The sequence below is a fragment of the Lactuca saligna genome, chromosome 5 (genome assembly GCF_052625555.1).
Source record: "Lactuca saligna cultivar CGN05327 chromosome 5, ASM5262555v1, whole genome shotgun sequence".
Classification (NCBI taxonomy): Eukaryota; Viridiplantae; Streptophyta; class Magnoliopsida; order Asterales; family Asteraceae; genus Lactuca; species Lactuca saligna.
The window spans coordinates 190,400,540-190,408,696 of record NC_136421.1 but is presented as its reverse complement, the minus strand read 5'-3'; the positions used below and the strand labels follow the sequence as shown (position 1 = coordinate 190,408,696).

Below are 8,157 nucleotides of genomic sequence, written 5' to 3'. Positions count from 1 at the left end.
AGAGTATCTTAGACTGACAATCTACATCTCCTTAAATCTCTCATCATTTATGTACCTTTGTACCGCTACTTGTGATACAAACAAACTGAGTGGGTCAGATTGGGAAACATGGTGAGGACATAGGCTTTTTAATCCCACAATGTTTTAATTATATATATATATATATATATATATGTATGTATATACACACACACACATACATATATATATATATATATATATATATATATATATATATATATATATCTTAAATTTTGCAAGATCATTAACACAAATACATCTCATACAGGCAATCAACCTCATCCCACCGATCCTCACATCTTGATCCTAATCCATACTCTCGGATCAAGAATGAATGGCTTTACCTAATCTATGCTCTTGGATCATGAATAAATGAATGTGTAAAATCCATATATATAGGATCAGGAAAGAATAATTATACCTAATCCATAATCTCGAATCAGCAATAAATGACTATATCTAATCCATATTCTCGGATCAGTAATGAATGACTAAATCCAATCCATACTCTCGGATCAGAAATGTCAGATTTCTACCCTCTACTCATATCTCACAAAGAAGATGTGACCCAATATCCATCTTAATTAAACTTAAGCCTCCTTTTCAAGTCTTATATTATCTCTCAGTAAGACCACAATGCTCAACACTTAGTACCAACTCTGCTTAGGCAACACTATCCTACTTCAGTGTATATTTAACGCAGACTATTTAGGTATTAATGAGCCTTTATCCTTCTCTCTAATGATACTTCTATTATTATTATCATGAAATAGTATATATACATACATACATACATATATATATATATATATATATATATATATATGTGTGTGTGTGTGTGTGTGTGTGTTAATACATATAGAAACATATCTGGTTCCTATATGATATGTCGTAAAAAAACGTTTTTAACACATATTACAAGCAATAAGCATATACCTCACTTATAAAATCTTTTAAGAATATTTAATACTTTAATTAATACTTGTATTAAAATCATGTTCATGAAATGGACTATGCACTCACTTGATAAAAGTGGATGCCTCAGAATTTGGGCAAAACTTCGCATTGGCACTTTATATTTTCCTCTGATGTGACCTAGTTTCACATTATAAGTCTTAGTCTTACATTCCTGACAACGAATGATAGTTTAGACTCTTCAGTAATCCTAATGTCTACATCAAGATCTATCAAGTAAAGAATAACCAGGTAGGATCATATCGGTGGTAGGGTTCATTTGGTATACAGATATAATGTTTGGAAATTCCACTTTAAACACCTTACTAAATCCAGCCTAAACATCATCCTCATAAGTAGATCAATCAATATAAGGACTTGGAATTACTAATAAGCTTATTCATAGCTCCATGATAACAAATATGAATATAAATATAAGTTACACTTGAAATAAAATAAGTGTAGTTTAATTTACAGAGATTTTAGCGAAAACAGAGAAATTATGCAGACAAAATGCCGAAACCGAAAACTCTATTTCGCTGGGTTCTTTGATGCTCCAGAGCATTGCTATTAGCACTCAAAAGTTACTAAAAATGGGGATTTGAAGTTTTGGGGTTGTTTGGGAGAGCTTTTGGGAGATTTGTGTGAGAAATGAGTAAATTTTCGAAGGCATTTTTATAGGCTGCAACATGGTATGCATCGCACTTAATACTGGGCGCACCGCATGCTCAAGCCTTGTTGGTCTATTCCTTTTGTGCCACGTGTCATGTGTAGATCGGTCCACCTCATCCTCTTCTATAAAGTTTCATGTGTCACCGTTTCACGGTGCCATGTGTCGCTCGCTCCCTGGGCCACATCACCTTGTCTCGGAAGAAGGGGTCAGCGACCTGGCCACACGGCACACGCTGGTGCTGCCACATCACCAGTACAGTACAGGTGTTTTCTCGCAGATATTCGAACAACCATAACTTTCGCATATGAGCTCTTTTTTGACGTTCTTCATATCTCATTGTAATAGACTTTAGTTTTGTATCGAGTTGAATAGCATGTGAGTCTTTGTTGGATGGAAGCAGTGATCCAAGTTGGATCCATAGTCGATAGTCCATAGACTATAGCTTTCCTTTTTAGAGGCATCTGAAGGAGAGAAGGAGATAGAGAGAGGGAGATAAAGTGTTGTAAATCCAACTCTTTACAATGGCATCAATGTGCTCACATTCCTCCGTGTTGGAGGAGGTTGGGTCCGTTGGAGGCTTAAGAGGGTTGGTGACACCGAACCCGCAATAGTGAGTCTCAACGAGTTCTTGTCAGGCCTCATAGTTCATGCGATCATAATCAAGAAGGATAGGAATTAAGGCACAAATGTTGGAGATGCCATAGGGTTTTTCGGTAAAGGGGCTGGGTTTGAGCATGTCGCGAGTCATGATGGTATGTGTAGGTACGAGGGTTTAATTTCCCATGCAATCTCATCTCATTAACATACCATATAAATAGTGATATTCAATTTGACTAGGCTAATACTATCGTAATGGGCCTATATTAAATTACAATACCGAATCATATACATAATTATACTAACACTATTAACATATTCTCACACGGCTAATTGTAATCTCCTCAGGATCCTCGGAGCACTGTGTGCCAAAATTATAAGAAAGTTGCAACGAAATATAACTTATGTGCACAGTGATGAAACAAAACAAAACATCTGAAACGAATTTTCATAATTTTGGCATATCACAACGACCATTACTGTAATTTACTCTATTTTATAAGATGATAGATATATACCTTCTGTTTTATAATTATTATAAAATGTTCAGAAATTTAATGAATCTGTCAAATTACAATTATTTGTCGGAATAGAATTCGAAGCATAAAAGACAAGAAAACTATCTAAATAGAAGTGCTGTAGACCTTTGAAAAAGAAGAAAATAAATGGCAAATAGCCTATCATTCCATGTATCTAATAAAACGACCCAATATCCACAAATATAAGGCTGTGAAATTATAGTTAATTATATTTATTATTAAAAAACGGATGTTGCAAATCCTATTATATGTGGTCCAGAATATAGATTCTCTGTGATATTCCTTACCCTTAATTTGATCCCGAACACACGTTGCCTTCAAAATGGTAATACTGCATTCAATATCATATATATATATATATATATATATATATATATATATATATATATATATATATATATTCAAATGAGAATATTTTTTAGAAGGAGAACAATTGAGAACAAATTTAAACCATTCATTTATCTTTTCTTTATAATACCCACCCGTCCCAATGTTTCTCTCATCTTTCTCTTCACATCACCATTGAGACCACTGGACTTCCGCCGAATCACGTGACCTCCACTGAACCACCGCCGAAATTTCATAACCATCAGACCACCTACACTCTTCTCCGATTTTCTTGTCTGCACCTTAATCCGCCTCACTCGTCCCCTCATCGGAAACCACTTTCATCTACTTTCATAGACCTCCTTTCCTCCATAATTTCGAAAATTTCCATCATTGTATTCTCATTTCTCGTCTCATAATCGTCATTTCTTCTTTGGAAGACGATCCCCTCGCCAAACAAATGAAAGGTATGTTGCTGATCGTGGAAACAGAAAATTATGGATGGAGAGACGCCTAATTTCAAAAAATGGAATATACTATATCCTATTTACATAAACTTGAAGAAGACTATATCCTATATCCTATAGTTGAAGGTAGACGAATATGCGCAGCAAAAGCATGCGAAAACCCTACCGCTGTAGACATCGGTGATTGCTACAACCACCTAAAATTTCCTTTTGCTATTGAGGTGTTTTCGACTTCACTTTGAATTTTATTTTACACGAAACTATGATTCTGTGACAACCCGAAATTTTCATTTGGTCAAACCCTAAAAGTCAACCACTTCGTATCATAAATTAATATCATTATTTCTTATTTCTTATTTTTAAGAAATATAAAGTTCGTTTGATTATTTTAATATTATTTTTAAGCGAACGGGTGAAAGAAAGTGTCGTCTCGGGTTTTGATTTTTGAAAACCGCAAACACTTCGCGTATTAGATACACCCGACCAAACTTTTATGTTTTGGGTTTAGAATTCACCTAAAAACCGTGAACTCATACATATGTATGAGTTTACACCCCAAAAACTAGTTATTGTGTTTACTCCCCAAATAGTCAAAAGAGTAAACTCCAAAAACTCTCTCAAGTATCATCCAAGATTTAATTCCAAATCTTCAATTTTTTAAGTGTTCTAACCATTTCAAGTTAGTAAAACACTTAATCTAGTGTTTGTGCATCTATTCATCCATTCATTTCCGATTTTTGTTTAGATTTTCCAAAACACCAAGAACACACACTAAGTGTTCTTGGCCTTTTAGCTCAAATCAAGCCTTCTAATAGTAAGTGCTTCTATCCTTGAGTGATTCTAAGCTAGTATTACATTTAAACACCAATAAAATATGTCAAGAACACTAGGCAAGAGGTGTTCACGGTCCAAGGAGATGCTTGGGCCGTAAACACCATAAAATGCACCAAAGTGTGCCTAAGTCCTTATCTAAGCCCTAGTTTGATGTATAAACCATCCTTGACATGTTTAAACCTTCCTTTGTTGTGTTTAAGCCTTGAAAAACATCAAATGCCCACAAATATAGGTGTTTACGGTTTGGGGATCTCCCAAAACCATGAACACCCAAAAGTATGTCTAAATGGGTTATTTTCCTTCCTTAGGCTTATAAACTAGCTTATACACTTACCTAATTGTGTTAGGGACTTGAAAACATGGCTATACACTCTTCCATATGGGTTTATGGTTTTTGAACCCAAAGGAAAACTCCATGAGGCCGTAAACTTTTGTTGCCCTAGTCCATTCCAAAGGCCAAACCACTTAGTAGAAATACTTAAATGGCTTGCTAAACCACAAAACAACACTTGGACTTTAAGACTAGAGCTTATGAATGTAAACTCTAGAGTTTGCTGCCGTAAACTCTCTAAGTCTTGACCACCAAAACCGTAAACTCCAAGGGAGTTTACCCTTGGACTCCAAACACACTAGTTTTGCCCTACCAACACTCGGATGCAATCCTTGTGATCTTTAACACTTGAAACAAAGTGTTTTCATGTTCTAGGGTGTCCTAACTTAATTTATTAGTTATAATTTGGCTAATTAGTTATATATATGTTCATTATATGATAACTAGGCTCGTGCGTGTGTACAAGTCTTCATTTGTCACCTAGCACCGTACCCGACATTTCAATCCAATCCACTCACCACAAGTGAGTTCATACCCCTTTAATTAACCTTTGAAATACTTTTAAATGTTTTAAATGCTTTTATGGGGGGGGGGGATACAAGTTGAATACTTATAGTTATTACATCAATCACATGTGATTAATAACTACAAAACCAATGATTTTACTACTATTCAAACTGTTTATGAAAGCTGTTTTACTTCCAACTATTTTACAAACTCTTTCACTTATCAAATACTTTTACTTAAACCTTGTTACACTTATTATAAATTGCATGCCCGTATATGTATAGTTATATAAGAAATGTTAAAAAGGCTTAGGAAGGCCGCACACCCTATTTCTTTTTCCTCGATTTGGATGTGGTCTGGTGGGATATAGGGTAGCCGTCCGAAGGTCGTTTCAATATTAATTATATATCATGTATACGTATATAGACATAAAAGTTCTTCCATATTCATACATACTAGTTACATTATTTGAAAGTTACCATCGGGGTAACACAGGATCATACATATACTATTGTTAGATCAATGAGTCAGTTCATTCATGAGTCAATACTTATTACTATGAGAACATATACAACTATACTAGAAAGAGAACATATACAACTATACTAGAAAGAGAACATATACAACTATAATAGAAAGAGAACATATACAACTATACTAGAAAGAGAACATATACAACTATAATAGAAAGAGAACATATACAACGATACTAGAAAGAGAACATATACAACTATACTAGAAGGAGAACACATACAACTATACTAGAAAGAGAACATATACAACGATACTAATACGAGTAACATTACATTAAATATACATGAATACATTAACCATTGTTATCCGAATCGGAGCATGACTTCAATGTCATGACCCGTTTTGTAGCCAGAGTCTCTTGAAGGGAGAGCGTGAGTTTGCGTAAAGATCTATACTGGATTGATTATCCTACACCTTGCTGCTAGCTACAGCCGGGCCTGCAGGTCTGCGGGTGACAAACATCATTTCATTTTACGACCTACATTTGTCGTTGTTTATCCAGTCGATAGTATGGTACAATTAATCACAAGATACCTTAATATAAATCCGGTTTAAGGTAGTTAGTACAACAGTAGTTCCTATAATACAACACTACAGTACTACATTAATTTACCCCTTACATATTTAGTGATCTTTTCACTTAAACATTAATGTACAAACTATATTTTGAGAATGATAGTTACACTGGGGAAAATTACACACTTTCACAGCAAACGAACATACAAAACAGTTACGCCTTGGTAGAAGGCTACTTTTAATGGAAAATATAGGTTTTTCTAAGAGATTCAAGCTTTTACAAACACTTACAAACATTCACGTACTTATATTACCAATGTTTACAAACTTGTATATATAACTACGTTCAAACATTTTGATACAACCACCGACACTAAAATACTTATGAACTCACCAGCTTAATGCTGATAAACTCTTTCAAAATAACTTGTATTCTCAGGTCATCAGTAGACAGGTATCGAGGCCAGCTTTTGAGAAGATGGAGCGCATTCAAGACTCATCTTATTATTTTGATTTACAATTTTTGGTGTCTATAACTGTACGGAACACGCTTGTATTAAAATTATATATTTAATGCAATGGATGATGTTGTTTACTTGTTTACTGTTATACTGTGTTGTGATACTATACATGATGTCCTCCGCCCCAGAACGTTTCCGCCGTTCTTGGTTTTGGGGTGTGAAAGATTGGTATCAGAGCATTGTTTATAGTGAATTGAGTATATCAAACCATAAAAGATATACTAACTTTAAATACATTGGGATTAAAATACTCTGACCAAGAGTCTATACTTTAAATACTAAAATATTTAATTAAGTATACAAGTCTACATTCATACTAAAATCAGTGTCACTAGGACAGTACAAAAGAATTACGGTTGTTGAACAACACGGGTGGACTTAGAGACATATAGTCAAAACTGGAAAGATATAGCCTAATCAACTATATTATCCGAGGGTTGACTAGCATGTGCCTAAGTGTAATTGTGTGGTTACAACAAGTCTAAAATCTTACCAACAATACCACAATGAGAACACTAGAACATAACATTAAACTTAAAATACTATAGGAGTATTTTGTGCTACTACAAACTATTGATACAATAGATTCTTATGCCTCTCTTCTCGCGTAGATTAAATGGTTGGATTCCATCATGGCGACCCATACTTTCCACCCAATGGAAATGTTGGATGGCTTGAGGCAGAGTCTGATGATGAGCACCAAATCCTTTCAGATGATCATCAAGCAGAAGGCTTTTCTGATGGATCTGACTCTGAGCCTGAAGTCAACAACCTACCACTAGTAGGTCAAGCCCCAAACAACAACCCCCGACCAGCTTTTCTAGGTCCTAAACCCTTGTGGGCAACCAACTTGAATCGCTGGAGCGATGAACAGGGTCAACCCTTACCTTACTTTGGGGACCGAAGCTTTTACAACCTCAGCAAAGATTGCTCTACGGATCGAGCTCTACCCGTCATCATCTGCTGAATAGCCCGTAATGATGAACAAGGTCGAGCAGCATCGACCGAGTCATGGAGATTGATGCCAATTCTGGAGTCAACATAATCCGCATCCGCTGTCTCGAAGAGGAAATGGAAAGGACGAGGAGAACCAATCAGACCCTGCAGAAACAGTTGGCTGCCTCTCAAGCCGAAGTCATGGAACTTCGAGCTCATCAAAGACCTCATGAACGACACCTCCAAGAGGTGGTTCGTCAAGTTGGAGACCTCAGGGTTCGCCCGAGGAATTCCCATCTGTCACACCCCGCTAAAGCGGAAACGCAAGATATGACAACGATAACGGTTTCATTGCAAAAGATAAAGATACATCACCATAGCAGTATTTAAAAGTTTACAA

At 35.6% G+C, this 8,157-nt stretch overlaps 1 long non-coding RNA gene across 1 annotated transcript; it reads left to right on the top strand.

Annotated features, from left to right (window-relative positions):
• The first annotated feature begins 3,204 nt into the window (after positions 1-3,204).
• On the top strand, positions 3,205-6,895 carry LOC144998785 (uncharacterized). Its single transcript, XR_013660429.1, has 2 exons — positions 3,205-3,578; positions 6,740-6,895. It is a non-coding gene; the product is annotated as an uncharacterized LOC144998785 (long non-coding RNA).
• The last annotated feature ends 1,262 nt before the right edge of the window (positions 6,896-8,157 follow it).